The following is a 16621-nucleotide window of genomic DNA, read 5'->3' on the forward strand; positions in this document are numbered from 1 at the left end:
GTTCTGTTCCTGTCTCTCTCTTTTTAGGCGAAAAACTAATAAAAATAGAAAAACATATATCAGACATTAAGCTCACTGCCCCCCCCCACCCCTTCCCTTTGTAAAGAACTCTTTGTTCTCTAGTGAAAATGCTGAAAAATCCCCGGGCAGCTACTCCCTGAAACAAGTGCAAAACACTTAGAGGCTTTTGGGCTGGCTGGGAGCCAGGAACCCTCCCGCTGTCTGGTTAGAAGAGGAAAAAAAGAAGAGAGAGGGAGAGAGGGGAAGAGAGATGGGGGGGCAGAGAGAGAGAGAGAGGAAGAGAGAGAGAGAGAGGAAGAGAGAGAGAGAGAGAGAGAGAGAGAGAAATTGGAGCTTCCTTTAATAGACATAGGAAGCAGCGTTTTTTTTTTTCTTTTTCCTTTTTTTCAAAACTGGCGGTCAAGCGTTAAGTAACTCCCGTCTAAATCCACCTGCTAGAAATGAACTTGGGTAACCCCCCAGGGGTGCACAAAGACAGGGAAGACAGTAACATAGTCCATACTCTTTCCCACCCCCCGTTGTACTGCTTCCATTCTTTCTGCTCCCATACACAAATGCCCACAGATCTCACGCCACCCCCTTACCCCCCAACAACAAACACAGCGAAATACATGCTCCCTAGGTCTCTTAAAAAAAAAAAAAAAAAAAAGGCTTTTCCATCTCGGTTGCGACACAGTGATAAGGGGTAGCGAACATCTCATACCTGGTGTGAATGCTAATCAGTCAGGAGTTCTCCTTTTCCCAAGACAGGGAACTGTTTCCTTCCAAATTTATTAGAACCTCCTCCACTGCCTCTTTGAAAAACCTTCTTTGTCACCCTCTCCCAAGTCCCGATACTTCTTTAAAAAAAAAATGGCTTCGGAGCTCCTTCTATTCTTGATATTGATTCTCTCTCTCTCCCCCCACCCCTCCTCCTCTCTCCTGTCTGTGTCTCTTCTGAGTGGTCTATTGATAAGTCCCTGGAGGCACTGGGTCAGCCTGCCCGTAGGAAACCAGACACAATGCACAAATCTCCGAGTGCCATTCTGCCATCAGCAAGCAGACCACGTTTAGGAGAGAGAGAGAGGAAAAAAAAAAAACAGTAGAGCAAGAGACAGAGAGAGAGAGAGAGAGACCAACCGAGGGAGGGAGAGACCGAGAGGAAGAGGTGGGGGAGAGAGAGAGAGAGAGGGGGAGAGAGACAGAGGGAGAGAGACACGGAAGGAGAGAGAGAGAGTGTGAGAAAAAGACTGATTGGAACAGGAGGGAGGGAGAGAGAGAAAGGGAGAGGGAGAGAGAGAGCGCGAGAGGGAGAGCGACACTGCCAGTCAGGTTAATCATCCCTACTTTAATTAGCTGTTCGGCTTAGACATAAAACAATTGAATTTGAATGATCTGTCAGCAGGCTCGGCTGAACCAAAGGGGAAAAGCGAATATTACAAAAAGACTGTTGGTGTGTTCTGATAAGCAATACTGCTCCTACTGACAAATCCTCAAAGGGGGAACTATTAAAACTTACAACTAAACAAAAAGTGCAAATGTAAATGGCACTAGATAGAGGTCTTTTTTAAAAATGGAGTTTTCTACCCTAGTTTTATCAACATAGATATTTATGTGCAGGTGCCAGCATATTAGGGTCTGTGTGTAATGTGTGAAAGTTTATTAACGATGGTCTGGGAGTGTAGCAGACAGATGCTGCAGAGAACAAGACAGGTACAGTCGGATGCCGAGTCTAGATCTTGGAGGGAGATGGATGCTGGAAGAAGAGGAACCGTGGCAAGAGATCAGCACAAAGTCAGTGGGCAGACAGGCAGACAGATTTTAGGCACTGCACGATCTCGTCTAAAAAGGCAAAAGTTCTGATGCAATAATAGGTGCAAAACAATCCATCCGTCCTTCTCTCTCGGGAGCACTCCAAGGTACAGTTAAAATGGATTAATCTTTGTGACAAACAGAGCTGGCAAGGCAGACTATGGCAGACACCGAAGGCGACTCGCAGACCCAGAGAATACCAGAGCCGGGAAAAGCCACAGAGATCAATCTCTCCAACGCCCTAATTTAGCAGATGAGGAAACTGAGGGCCAGAGACTCAGGCTAATAAATCATAAAGGCAACAGCACTGTCGACATTGGAACCCAGGGCTCCACCAGTGCTGTTTCCATCATACCAGCCAACTTCCAGCTTTCTTTAAAGATTCTGGCCCAACAGGTATGGAAATCACCCTTGTCTTCATAATAATAAGATTCTTCCACCTATACAGCTAGTGCACAGACCTCTAATTCTTAAAAATGTCTAAATAGCTAAGTGGAAATTTTGGGGGGTTCATTTTGAATTCTAGGGATAGGGATTTAAGTGCTTAATTCATTCTCAGAGAAAAGCAGAAAAATATTGCATTGTACAGGCCCAGTCTCAGCAAGGTATAGCTAGCTGGTGCCACATTCCAAGCTAGTGAAGGCCAGTTGATCGATCTACAAAGACCTCTCCCAGAGTTTGCAATTCTCTTTGTGAATATCGTCCGCTATACATCACAATGTAAAAAGATGTGTTCTTTCATACAACTCATTTTTAAAATGTAGGCACACTGTAGGTGAAAGAGATTGAATCTTTCAGTTTACAGTGTCATTTTCAATCACTGATGAGATTTTCTACCTGAAAGATTAGCTATAGGCAACTTTTCCTATATATTTCATTTGAAACGAGCTACTAAAATAGAAAGGGAGAAACTGTATTATCTGCCTATGTATTTGATGGTATCTTTTTTGGACATATATGATCATATTCAGTAAGGATCTTCCTCTTACAGCAGATAATTGAAGGTAAAATTTTTTTAAGGGGGAAAGGGGTGCTTAAGAAGAGAACAGTTCTATCAGATGTTACTGGAGAGATTAAGTCTCTTGTCCTAAAACAAGAATCATGGTGTATATAAAAGTGAAAACTCTCAGTCATGCTTCAGCAACGATGTTGCTACTTAGGGTGACAGAAGAAAACTGAAAGAAATGTCAGGCACCTGGGAGCCCACTCAGAGGCAAGTAATCAGAGAGAAGTCATGGCCAGAGTAATTTAGCTTATTTGCATGACAACCTCTTTAACAATGGCTGCTGTGACATGTCTAAAACATACGGTCCACAGTCAATCAATTTAGGGGGAGGAGGAATCAGTGATTTTGACATTGGTAGGTGCCTCCTGCAGGTCTCCAAGCACCTGATAGGCAAGAACCCAAGGCAGAGAAGTGCAGTCCTTAGTGAATGCGTTCTAGGTGACCTGCGTGAAAGGGGAATGAGCTTTGGAGTCAAACAGACCTTTGTAAAAGTGTGTAAGTCACAGCTGCTCTCACAGTCTCAGTTTCCCTGTCTGTAAAAGGTGGTAATATCCAACCCATAAGGTTATTTTGAGGATGACATGAGCTAACACAGATGGAATCTGTGGCTGGTCATTACATGGTAGCTTTTATTGAGCTTTTATTGAGGAAGGCAGAAAATGAGGGTGTGAATAAACAAAACTGCATACTCTGGATGTGCTGAGTGTATTATGTTCAAAGCATGCAGGTTTAAGACACGAATGCACATAGCAAAGCAAGGATCTAATACAGATCCAGAAGTCTAATACAGACTTCTGCTGGAAAGGGTAAAGTTTAAAAGCCCTAAATTCTGGAATCTAAACTTCAGGGATTATCTGAGGGGTGTTTGATCTCTTTGTTTCCAGACTTTGGTATATTTCCTGGCTAATAATAATAATAACCAACATATCACTGAGCATTGATTTGTGATAAGCACTCTGCTAAGTACTTAACATTTTTCATCGTACTTTAGTGCCACAACAACCCTATGAATTAGGTACTACAAATCCTCACTTCACAGAAAAGAAAATCAAGGCATAGAAGATTTAGGTGACTTGTTCAAGAGCACACAGCTAATGCGCTCAAGAGCACACAGCTAATAAGTGTGGAGCCAGAGATGAAACACAGGCAATCTGACTTTAAAGCCTGCATTCTTAGCCATAATGCTGGGCTGGCACACAGTAGGTATTCAGTAAATATGTGTTGAATAAATGAGCAAATGCATAAAACACCAGTGTTTCGATTTCATTACAAAATAAGTGCAAATCCATTCACGATCACCTGAGAGAATCTTGTGCTAGGACTATACAATCTGTACCTCCTCTGTAGCTCACTTCAGGTGGCAGCCCTTCCTCAGAAGCCAGGGTCAGCCATGTCCCTGGATGGTGCTGAAAATGGATGAGGTGAAGATCGCTGGCTATGACCACCCAGGGCATTTAAATATCTGATGGCATTTTCAGCACTTTGAGGGTAGTGTTAGCACATGGGTTATTAATTGGCTTGATTCCAGTTCAGATAATTACATCGTGTCTCTTTAATTTTTTCCTGACTATGCCATTCTTCACTTCCTGTCATAAATGTGCTCTTTAAAAAAGCATAGGAACACACACAAACATATAGTTACATTTAAGGTTTGTATAATCATCTAGGGTGTTCTTTTTTCTAAATGATTAGTATATAGTAGCCATGTAATAAATGAATGAATGGGCAAAAGAATTAAAGTTATTGCAAAATAAAGATAACTTGTTGAGATTTTTGTTTGGCACTGAAATAAACAGATTTTTAAACCATTTCCTTGGTGACAGGATTCCAATCATTTTTTTTTTTCTCATGGGCAGATATTTCAAGAGCTGATGACCTGCTCATGATAAGCTGATTTCCTTATACTGTGCAGTTTCCAGCATAAAAATTAGCAATGAAAACTGATCTTTTAAAGTGGAAAGTAAGACTAGGTCCCGAATGGCATAGTATATTGAACTCATAGGTTTTAGAATAGTCATTAATCCAGTTATTAGTCCCTGACTTATTTAGCAGCATTTTTCTCACCAAACATATTACTAGAATAATCTTCAAATAAAGAAGAAAAGGACAAGGGTTCCCAATTTAATAAGCTTAGGAAAGTTTGACAGTCATAAACGCACACAGACCACCTCTTTTTCCAAAAGAATTCTTGACCTTTGAAATACTGACTGTGTCTACATGATACCAAAGAAAATCTCCTAGAGGCATCCATTTTAGTCATGTGCACAAATAGTTAAGTGCATCCATGGCAGAGCCTGGTTTATTAGTCCTTTTCAGTGTACATTTGTATGAACAAGTCACCAAATGTAAGGAGCATAGAAAGGAAAATAATAAAGGGTTAATTTATTTACTATGCATGAGAGTGTCTAGATCTTTGCTTCCTCAGCTTTTAGTTCAAAATTCCATGCATACTCTGCACATAATAATAAATGCCATAATTCAATGTATGCCATAATTTGATTTACTTTCAAGCACCTTTTCTGGTTCAGCTCTCAAAGCTTTCCTTCCTATAAACTTCCTCCAAATTATTCTTCGTGACCCTCTGTAAATCATCGTTTGAAATTGGTGTTTGTGGGATGACTCTAATGCTGCAGAGAGATTTGTATCAAACTAGACCTGTTTTCTTTTGAGAATCAGTGGTCAACTTCCATGCCCTTATCAGAGAACAAGCTAAATTAAATTAAAAAAATAAAATAAAACCCGAGCCCTTTCCCACTTCTTTGACCCTTGTAATAATGACAGCAGTCATTCAGTGACTGTCCTCTAGTTTGTTTCTCATGCTTTGAGACTGACATCTTTGGGACAAGGTCTGTACACTCTGCTCGGCGTATTTAACATATTGTCTGGTATCACATCTGGCCATGGTGGTAGATGACATCTCAGAAAAGCTGGAGGCAACAACTGTTAACTCTCTTAGTTCTTCATATGCAATTGCAATTTATTTTCTCTATACCTCGAGTTTCTAATATGTAAAAGGGGTATACTTATTGCCCGAAGACTAGTGATTTGATGCTTAGACTAAAGTAGTATTATTGGGTAGGATATTTAAGAATTAGCAAGGGAAAAGCACTTATACTAGAGATTTTTATAGCCTCACCACTATTTTTATAGCAAGAAGTCCTTGGATAACACATTCTAAATTCAAAATTTAAGTGAATTTTTAATTCAAAAGAAAAGTGGACAATATTTATACTGAATATTAGAGATAGTAAACAAACTCTTGGTTTTAAATTTAAATGTCATCTAGAAACAGCTTGATAAATTTCATAAAAGCACAGAGTCTTAGCCCTAGGTGGTATTTAGGAGATTCTCTGGTTCTTTCAGTTTACAGAGAAAAGCTGAGTGGCTTAGACATATTATCTGATAAGTACTGGAACCCAGTTTGTCTATTTCTCGGTCCCATGCCCTCCTCAGCCACAGTGGGCAACATGGCTGTCACACGCTTGCCCTTCATAGTCCTGACCACCCTCCTTTTGGACATATTTTATTAAGGGGGCTCTTAAACTCTGGTGCTGAGAAAGGGGTTCTGTGTTCCACGTGTAGTCTGATAGACATGCCACAATGGAACTGTGGTAGGCTGAATAATGACCCGGAAAAAGATATCTCTAATCCCCAGAACCTACGAATGTTGCCTTATATGGCAAAGGAGTCTTGTGGATGTGATCTAAATGTAATCACAAGGGTTTTTATAAGAGAGAGACAGAGAGTCAGAGCTAATAGTAAGAGATGTGATGACAGAAACAAGAGGTTGGAGTTATTTGTGGAAGGGGTCATGAGCCAAGGAGTGCAGATGGTCTCCAGAAGCTAGAAAAGGCAAGGAAATGGATTCTTCCCCAGAGCTTCCAGAGGAACCAGCCCTACTATCAGCTACCTTGATCTGGACATTATTTCACAACACAGCTAAAATATTTCTTAGCTTTTTTTTTTAAAGCAGATATATTACCTTGTTGATTCAAACTGAGTTTGTGATACAAGATTTCTTACTAGTCTTCAGAAAAATATTGACTAGGATAGGTCAAGAATGGGTCTCTCCTTCTTGCCCTTAAGGACTTCCTCCTAAGTTGACGTGGAGAAATATATGTAAAGATTATTGATTAATGGATCAGTTGCCTACGGATCCATCTAATCACACTAGCCTATGTCCAGTCTTATAGAAGCTCTTCATTGGTGGGTTGGTACTCATCTCCAAGTTAATCTACCACAGTCAACGGTAGGTTCTAGTTAGAAGGAAACTGAAGGGTTTTGCTGTGTAATTCTTGAGTGCAAGAAGATCGAAGCTTATTCTAAACAGTGAGGTGCTCTCTTGCTAGCCCCCACCCCAAATTTGTTCTACTTTTTCCTAGTGGAGGTCAGAAATGGAGAAAAGAAGCAGCATAAGGCAACATCATGCAAAACAAACTTTCTTCTTAGGACTTTGCCACTCAGATATGCATACAACCTGAGGACAATGCTCCTAAAGAGTGGTTCTTGGCAGCATCAGTCTTGTCTAGAAACTTGTTAGAAAAATAAATTCTTGGACCCTACTCTAGGCCTACTGAATCAGACACTCAGAGGTGACTATCTGAGTGCCTCTGTTTTAATAAGCTCTTTAGATACTTCTAAAGTCTAGCTGAGAATCATAGGGCAAATCTGTGAGATCTGGCAAGTGAAAAACATGTTGGACTCTGAGTGATATCACCTGCCCATCTGGGTGTAATTTAATTGTGGCTCTGTTGCTTGCCCACTATATGACCTTAGATCATGTTCTTAGTTCATCTCATCACATACAAAATGGGGATGACAATATTATATTATTAGTAGTATTAGTATTATTATTAGTATTATTATCATTGCCCTGTCTATGCAAAAGGCTAATATAGGACATAATAAGATCATGAATATGAAAACACTATATACTTTATAAATGCAGCATTATTATTATGGAAGAAACATCAGTTTGGATTGCGAGTGTCCTGGGACCAAGGTGTTGGGGATATCACCTTGATATTTCACATTAACCGAGGCTCTGAAGAAATAAGAGTAAAAAAAAGTTCGAGAAGCTCAAATGTCAGTTCTAATTCTCCAAGCCAAAAATGAAGCCTGGAAGTCTGTAGACTTTTAAATGATGTGATAACGAATGGAGGACCCACTGACATTTTTAGCTTCCAGAACCAGGTGCTGAATTTTTTGATTTGTTCATCAGGTAGCAAAATGCAGTGGCAGTTTTGAATGCTATATCACCAATGAAAGCCTGTGGCTTGTGAGATTCAGAGTCATACTTCTTTATAAATTCCCAGTGCCACTCAGTTTTAGTAAAGCGGCCCATGATCTCTTTCATTTCCATACCATATTCTTTTTTTTTTTTTTTTTTGCGGTATGCGGGCCTTTCACTGTTGTGGCCTCTCCCGTTGCAGAGCACAGGCTCTGGACGTGCAGGCTCAGAGGCCATGGCGCACAGGCCCAGCGGCTCCATGGCATGTGGGATCCTCCCGGACCGGGGCACGAACCCATGTCCCCTGAATCGGCAGGCGGACTCTCAACCACTGCGCCACCAGGGAAGCCCCATACCATATTCTTAAGTAAGTAAGAAGCTCCAGGAAGCCAGCTCAAAGACAACTGATTATATTCACAGATTTTTCAATGGAAAAGATATAAATCCTGGTAGGTGGGAGGGGTTGTCCAGATCAGGATTGAGACTTTCTTAGATATTGAAGTCCAATCTCTTAAGGAGCTGAAAAAACTCTCACACAACCGGTTCAGAGACAACCATGATTTTCATGGAAAATCATCAGGATTTTATCCAATTTCTTAGTAATGAAAATTCACAGTTATTTATCAAGGACTCTGTATAAGCGGGAAAAATATATCTTATAAAAGATAGATAACCATCCCTTTTCCTTCTTGCATGAAATCATAGTAGGTATGCCTTTTGGCCTGAGGGCTCTTCCATCCTCTCATGATTAAAGTCTACATGTCACATTTTGGCAACTCTTTGGTGCCTGGTGCCTTGCAGAACAGTTGTGGTGTGGAAAAGATTCTGTTTGGATTGTTACTTCCTCTGAGCCAGTCACAACGTGTGCATCAGGGGAAGCAGCTGCACCTTTTAAGAGCTCTGTGTCCTTAAGCAAGTCATCTGCCCTTTTAAATTCATAGATTTTTCACTTGTAAAATGTGGATATGTGACTTAATAATCTCACTAATTGTTGAGATCACAAGTTGAGGATCAAAAGGAATGATATATTCTAAATGCTTTGTAAGCTAAAGATCCCATTTGCTTGGCACTATTGATGTTATTACTTACACTTCAACAGAAGAGTACAGGTATATATGGAAATACTGCATATGGTAGCCTGCACACTTTCAGGCATTTAAGTTGTGTATACCACCATGGTTTTCTCCTTAACTTACATTAATCTTTTTGTCAGGTTATAGTTAAGGTGGTAACTAAGGATGTTATTTCCTTGAAATCCCTACATGATCTTTGGGTCAATTATGATCAGTTATACATTAAATAGACACTGCTGCAGAATTTATGACCGTTCTGTTCTGGCCAATATTCCCTAAGTAAAAACAGATTCAAAATAAAAGCAACATAGCATCCAAAGCTGGTATTGAGGAGTGAAAATATCTTCACAGGCCATTCCTTGGTTGCTTAACATCAAGCATCTACTTAGAAATGTCTATTAGTTCAACAAGCATTCCTGAAGGAAAATCTGTAGCAAAGCTACTGGGTGTTCAACATTTCAAAAGGCAGGAACATGTATTTTGCCACGATGCAAATTATTATTGCTTGAATTGCCCAAACTTTGTTTAAACTAACCTATGAGTCGAGTTCAGATGAAGAGCCCATGCACTGTTGCCACTCAGTAGCTCTAAGAATAGGTGGTACCCAATCAATGAGTCCTTCCAATGGCAGGGAAATTACCTGGTATATTTTAATATAAATCATTAATGTAATTGTGCAAAGAACATATCTAAATATCTAGAACTGTTATTTAAATCTTTCATTGTTGTATACAATCCCATCTTTTCTGTTTTGCACCCTTAACTAGACTATAATAAACCCTGACTTACACTTCTCTGAATTTCCCAATGCCTCCAGTACAGTGGTTTACACATAGCATTTGCTTCCACAATATCTGCTTTTTAATTGGATTCAATTCTTATTGGCTTTTCTTGGTGGCAATTAAGCCACATAAAGTGGCCATAGATAAAGGCATCATTATCACTGAGGTGAAAGTTACAATTCTTAATTCTTTTTTTAAATTATGGATTGGGCCACTTATTTTTCCCATGTGACACTTAACCTGACTAATTGTAGAAGTAAATAGAAAAACATGATTCTCTTCTAAAAAGCTCACTTTACATGCAACATTTTTAGGAATTCAGCTAATATATCAAGAAGAATCATTCTGCACAATGAAGGTGATGGTGAGTATGTACTACAGCTTTGACGGCAAATATTTTAAATTAAAGCAAGCTACACACAAATTACGTAAACATAAATATGCACTCTCTCACAAACCCGCATTTGCACATCCTTAAATTAATGCAAAGCAGAGATATATTCTTTTGTTCTAGTGGAATACAAATGATGAAGACTAATAAATGAATAAGTAAAGCACTGGGTAACCAAATCAATGTCTGCTCACTTCTGGTCAAGGAGGTGAAGTGAGGTTTCCCTTTGAGTCAGAGAATGTAGTGGGTAAAAAGGACGTGAATAGCTGGGGGGATTTCCTGAGGCCATTGCAGACCAGCTCACATACTGTTAAGAGGCTTGTTTTTATGAGACTTTTGGTTGCATTTGTAACGCTTGCTCGAGGTCCCCTAGAGCATTAAGTGCCGCATCACAGCACCACAACTACAGGACTAAATGTGAGAAGTACATTCCAAGCTTCTTTTTCTTTCAGATTCAAATATCTGGGAGTTTGTAGATATTTTCCTCCTTTGTTTTTCCTCCTTTGTTTCCCCCCTCCACTCCCATCCCTCCCCCGCCAACAAAAAACCTTTCTAATAGGACTACATGGAAAGGCCTTTCTGTTTTCAGTAAAAATCTAAATTCTTGTACTTAAAAAAAAGATCAACTCTAAAACCTGTGGATTAGTACAGTTAATTATTTCCATAGATAGAACATATTTCATTAAAAAAACAACAACAACAAAACCTGCTCTGACTGGTAAGTTTTTTCTAGATTAAGGATTTAGCCACAGTTTTATAATTATTTGTTGTCTGTCAGGCTTGGTGCATATTAATTGGTGACCATTTCACTACTGCATTAAATTGTTGATATTTTGAAATTATTAGCTGGTACTGCCACCATTTTTTCTTTTGAACAGTGCCACCCATTTCTTTCAAGTTTGCTTCAAAACAAAAAGTCTGGAACCTAATTTATCAAGAAAACAGCTGTGAAGTTCAGAAAAAGGATAGGAATCACCAAAAGAATCAGATCCAATCTTAAAATCACTAGGGAGAACAAAAACTCACTTAATCCTCAAAGCATATGTAAAAGTGGGCATTCTGGTTTTGTTGATGAAGAAGCTGAGGCTTCCAGAGGTTAAGTAACTTCCCCAAGGCGCAGAGTTGACAGGTGGCAGCGCTGTGTGTCACACCTTGGTCTGTCTGACAAAGCCTGTTCTATTTTCTTTTACACTCTCCATCCCCAGAAAGTCTCTGGCTGTCTAGGAGTTTCTTTGGGATGTGCCATCAGGTTCATGGGGTGACATAACAATTACAATTCTAATAATTGTTAAATGTATATGTATTATGTATTAGGTATATACATATATGCTTAATATACATATGATTATAGATACTATATATGCCATATATATGAATACTTAATACTTAGCACTTAGAGTATGCCAGATATTATTCTTAGTACTTTATTGTTTAGTATTTATTCTTTACAGTTTAGTACTATTTACTTAGTCTCATAACATCTCTGTCAGGTAGAAAATATTATTATCATCCCGTTTTACAGCTAAGAAATGTAAGGCATACAGCTAGAAAGTGATACAGCCCAAGCTACTCTCCATTACCCTACCTGTCTCAGGTACATTTTCCTATATGTTACTACCTAGAGAACATACCTGACCTCTGCCTATTCTTTCAAGACTTTGCTCCCTCTTAGGATATAATGAGTAGATTTTACAAGTCAATAGTTTACTTTCTAGGGAATGAAAAGAGATAACTTAGTGGAAAATTCCCATTTGTAGAACAGCAAGTCTCCAAAGCAAGATATTATGGCCTGGAAAGTAGGAGAGACACTTTGGGTAGGTGGGTTTTCTGGGTCTTTCAAAACCCTAACGCACATATGACCATTGATACATAAACCCAATTTAATTCAATATATATTTAATGAGCACCTGCTATGAGTAAAAGACTCTGTTAGAACCTAAGATCTAGAAAATAGTTACAAAGATGAATAAGAAGCCATAACCATAATTTTTAGAATATGGGAGAAAATAAACACCACATAACTAAAATACAATGCAAAATAAGGCCATTACCATAAAGTGTTGCTAACAAAATTCCGTAGGTTCAGTGGCTTGAGGAATGTCATCTGATGATGGACACTGAAAAAAGTTACCCTATGACGGCAGTGTTTGAGATGGACTTTGGAATGTGGGAAAAGTTCCAACTGTTAGAATTTAAGCAAGGAGCATGGGATGAATAAAAGCATGGAGATAGTAAGGCATGAACTGTATTTGGGGTTGATTTGATTAGCTTCTAGCGTACTCGAAGGACAGCAGTAGGAGTTTGAGATGCTCTTGGTGGCACATCCAGGTGGGATTGTCGAGTTGGCAGCTGGTACCATGTCTGTGGTACCTGAGACTACAAGCTAGGACTAGATACTCAGATCTTCAGGGAGGTGATCCAAATGTCTGGATGAAGGTAAAACTGCTCACAGACTTCAATAATGCAGTGAGGGAAGAAAGAAAGGCAAACTTACATTTTGTGGGCAGATGAAAGAAGAATGCATGAAGGGGAAAGAAGGAACATTCAGATGAATAGGAGAATCATGAAAACAGATATTATGGAGCCCAAAGGTAGAGACTGATCTACAGAAGTGGAGATAGATGGTCAAAACAGTCAAATCACTAATGGTGAAGAGGCGTATTTCAGAGCTGGAGTCTTTCTTCATCATTGAACTCATCTTTAAAAGGCCTACCTCTGGAGAGACCTTCAAGATGGCAGAAGAGTAAAATGCGGAGATCACCTTCCTCCCCACAAATACATCAGAAATACATCTGCATGTGGAACAACTCCTACAGAACACCTACTGAACGCTGGCAGAAGATCTCAGACTTCCCAAAAGGCAAGAAACTCCCCATGTATCTGGGCAGGGCAAAAGAAAAATGGAAAAACAGAGACAAAAGAATAGGGACATGACTGGCACCTCTGGGAGGGAGCTGTGAAGGAGAAAAAGTTTCCACACACTAGGAAGCCCCTTCACTGGCGGAGATGGGGGGTGGCAGCGGGGAAGCTTCAGAGCCACGGAGGAGAGCCCAGCAACAGGGATGCAGAGGGCAAAACGGAGAGATTCCTGCACAGAGGATCACTGCCGACCAGCACTTACCAGACTGAGAGGCTTGTCTGCTCCCCCCCTGGGGCGGGTGGGGGCTGGGAGCTGAGGCTTGGGCTTCAGAGGTCGGATCCCAGGGAGAGGACTGGGGTTGACTGTGTGAACACAGCCTGAAGTGGGCTATTGCACCACAGCTAGCCGGGAGGGAGTCTGGGAAAAAGTCTGGGAAAAAGTCTGGGAAAAAGCCTAAGAGGCAAGAGATCATTGTTTCGGGGTGCATGAGGAGAGGGGATTCAAAGCACCACCTAAACAAGCTCCAGAGATGGGCGCGAGCCACGGCTATCAGCACGGACACCAGAGATGGGCATGAAATTCTAAGGCTGTTGCTGCAAGAAAGCTGTGTGCAAGCACAGGTCACTATCCACACCTCTCCTCCCAGGAGCCTGTGCAGCCTGCCACTGCCAGGGTCCTGTGGTCCAGGGACAACTTCCCCGGGAGAACACATGGCACGCCTCAGACTGTTGCAACGTCATGTTGGCCTCTGCTTCCGCAGGCTTGCCCCACATTCCGTAACCTCCCCCGACCGCCCCCCCACCTCCATGGCCTGAGTGAGAAAGAGGCCCTTAATCAACCACTCCTCTAACCCCGTCCTGTCTGGGCAGGGACAGATGCCCTCAGGCAACCTACACACAGAGGCCCAGAGGCCGGGCCAAATCCAAAGCTGAACCCCAGGAGCTGTGCGAACAAAGAAGAGAAAGGGAAATCTCTCCCAGCAGCCTCAGGAGGAGTGGATTAAAACCCCACAATCAACTTGATGTACGCTGCATTTCTGGAATACCTGAATAGAACAAATTATCCCCAAATTGAGGCAGTGGACTTTGGGAGCAACTGTAGACTTGGGGTTTGCTTTCTGCATCTAATTTGTTTCTGGTTTTATGTTTATCTTAGTTTAGTATTTAGAGTTTATTATCATTGGTAGATTTGTTTACTGATTTCACTGCTCTCTTCCTTTATATATATTTTTATATATATATATATATATTTCCTTTTTCTCTTTTTGTGAGTGTGTATGTGTATGCTTCTTTGTGTGATTTTGTCTGTATAGCTTTGCTTTTACCATTTGTCTTAGGGTTCTGTCTCTTTGTTTTTTTAGTATAGTTTTTAGCGCTGGGTATAATTGGTGGATTTATTTTTTGGTTTGGTTGCTCTCTTCTTTCTTTTTTTAAAATTTTTATTTTTTTAAATTTTTAATAATTATTATTTTAATAACTTGTTAATTTTATTTGTTTCTTTCTTTTTTTGCAAATATTTTATTTTATTTATTTTTATATTTTTGAAATTTATTTATTTTTCGTTGCATTGGGTCTTCATTGTTGCGCACGGGCTTTCTCTAGTTGCACCGAGTTGGGGCTACACTTCATAGCAGTGTGCAGGCTTCTCATTGTGGTGGCCTCTCTTGTTGCAGAGCACGGGCTCTAGGTGCACGGGCTTCAGTAGTTGTGGCATGTAGGCTCAGTAGCTGTGGCCCACAAGCTTAGTTGCTCCAGCATGTGGGATCTTCCCGGACCAGGGATTGAACCCGTGTCCCCTGCACTGGCAGGTGGATTCCCAACCACTGCCCCCCCGCCCCAGGGAAGTCCCTTTTCTTTCTTTTTATCTCGTTTTTCTTCTGAGCCATGTGGCTGACAGGGTATTGGTGCTCTAGTGAGGTGTCAGGCCTGTGCCTCTGAGGTGGGAGAGCTGAGTTCAGGACATTGGTCCACCAAAGACCTCCCAGCTCCACATAATATCAAATGGTGAAAACTCTCCCAGAGATCTCCATCTCAATGCTAAGACCCAGCTCCACTCAACGACCAGCAAGTTACTGTGTTGGACACCCTATGCCAAGCAACAAGCAAGCCATGAACACAGCCCCACTGATTAGAAGAGAGGCTGCCTAAAATCATAATAAGGTCACAGACACCCCAAAACACACCACCGGATGCGGTCCTACCCACCAGAAAGATAAGATCCAGCCTCATCCACCAGAACACAGGCACCAGTCCCCTCCACCAGGAAGCCTACACAACCCACTGAACCAACCTTAGCCACTGGGGGCGGACATCAAAAAAAATGGGAACTACAAACCTGCAGCCTGTGAAAAGGAGATCCCAAACACCGTAAGTTAAACAAAATGAGAAGACAGAGAAACACACAGCAGATGAAGGAGCAAGGTAAAAACCCACCAGACCCAACAAATGAAGAGGAAATAGTCAGTCTACCTGAAAAATGAATTCAGAGTAATGATAATAAAGATGATCCAAAATCTTGTAAATAGAATGGAGAAAATACAAGAAACGTTTAATATGGACCTGGAAGAAGTAAAGAGCAAACAAACAATGATGAAGAACACAATAAATGAAATAAAAATTTTCTAGAAGGAATCAATAGCAGAATAACTGAGGCAGAAGAACAGATAAGTGACCTGGAAGATAAAATAGTAGAAATAACTACCACAGAGCAGAATAAAGAAAAAAGAATGAAAAGAATTAAGGACAGTCTCAGAGACGTCTGGGACAACATTAAACGCACCAACATTCAAATTATAGGGGTCCCAGGGGCTTCCCTGGTGGCGCAGTGGTTGAGAGTCCACCTGCCGATGCAGGGGACATGCGTTTGTGCCCCAGTCTGGGAAGATCCCACATGCCGCGGAGCGGCTAGGCCCGTGAGCCATGGCCGTTGAGCCTGTGCGTCCAGAGCCTGTGCTCTGCAATGGGAGAGGTCACAACAGCGAGAGGCCCACATACCGCCAAAAAAAAAAAAAAAAAAAAAATTATAGGGGTCCCAGAAGAAGAGGAGAAAAAGAAAGGGACTGAGAAAATATTTGAAGAGATTAGTTGAAAACTTCCCATGGGAAAGGAAATAGTCAATCAAGTCCAGGAAGTGCAGAGAGTCCCATATAGGATAAATGCAAGGAGAAACACACAAAGACACACATTAATCAAACTATCAAAAATTAAATACACAGAAAAAATATTAAAAGCAGCAAGGGAAAAACAACAAATAAATACAAGGGAATCCCCATAACTTTAACAGCTGATCTTTCAGCAGAAACTCCACAAGCCAGAAGGGAGTGGCAGGACATATTTAAAGTGATGAAAGAGAAAAACCTACAACCAAGATTACTCTACCCAGCAAGGATCTCATTCAGATTCGACAGAGAAATTAAAACCTTTATAGACAAGCAAAAGCTAAGAGAATTCAGCACCACCAAACCAGCT

General features: G+C 40.8%; 1 protein-coding gene across 9 annotated transcripts in view; it reads right to left on the bottom strand.

The window, feature by feature from the left end:
* Nucleotides 1–16621, bottom strand: part of ZBTB20 (zinc finger and BTB domain containing 20) — an 809727-nt gene that overhangs the window by 120533 nt on the left and 672573 nt on the right. The window contains exon 1 of one of the 9 annotated variants that reach the window (XM_060298088.1): nucleotides 725–994. The exons of the other annotated variants lie outside the window; for them this stretch is intronic. The gene's annotated coding sequence lies outside the window, so the exon portion shown is untranslated. Of the gene's footprint in view, nucleotides 1–724; nucleotides 995–16621 lie in introns of those variants that run through there. 9 annotated transcript variants of the gene reach the window in all.

The sequence above is a fragment of the Globicephala melas genome, chromosome 4 (assembly GCF_963455315.2).
Source record: "Globicephala melas chromosome 4, mGloMel1.2, whole genome shotgun sequence".
Lineage (NCBI taxonomy): Eukaryota > Metazoa > Chordata > Mammalia > Artiodactyla > Delphinidae > Globicephala > Globicephala melas.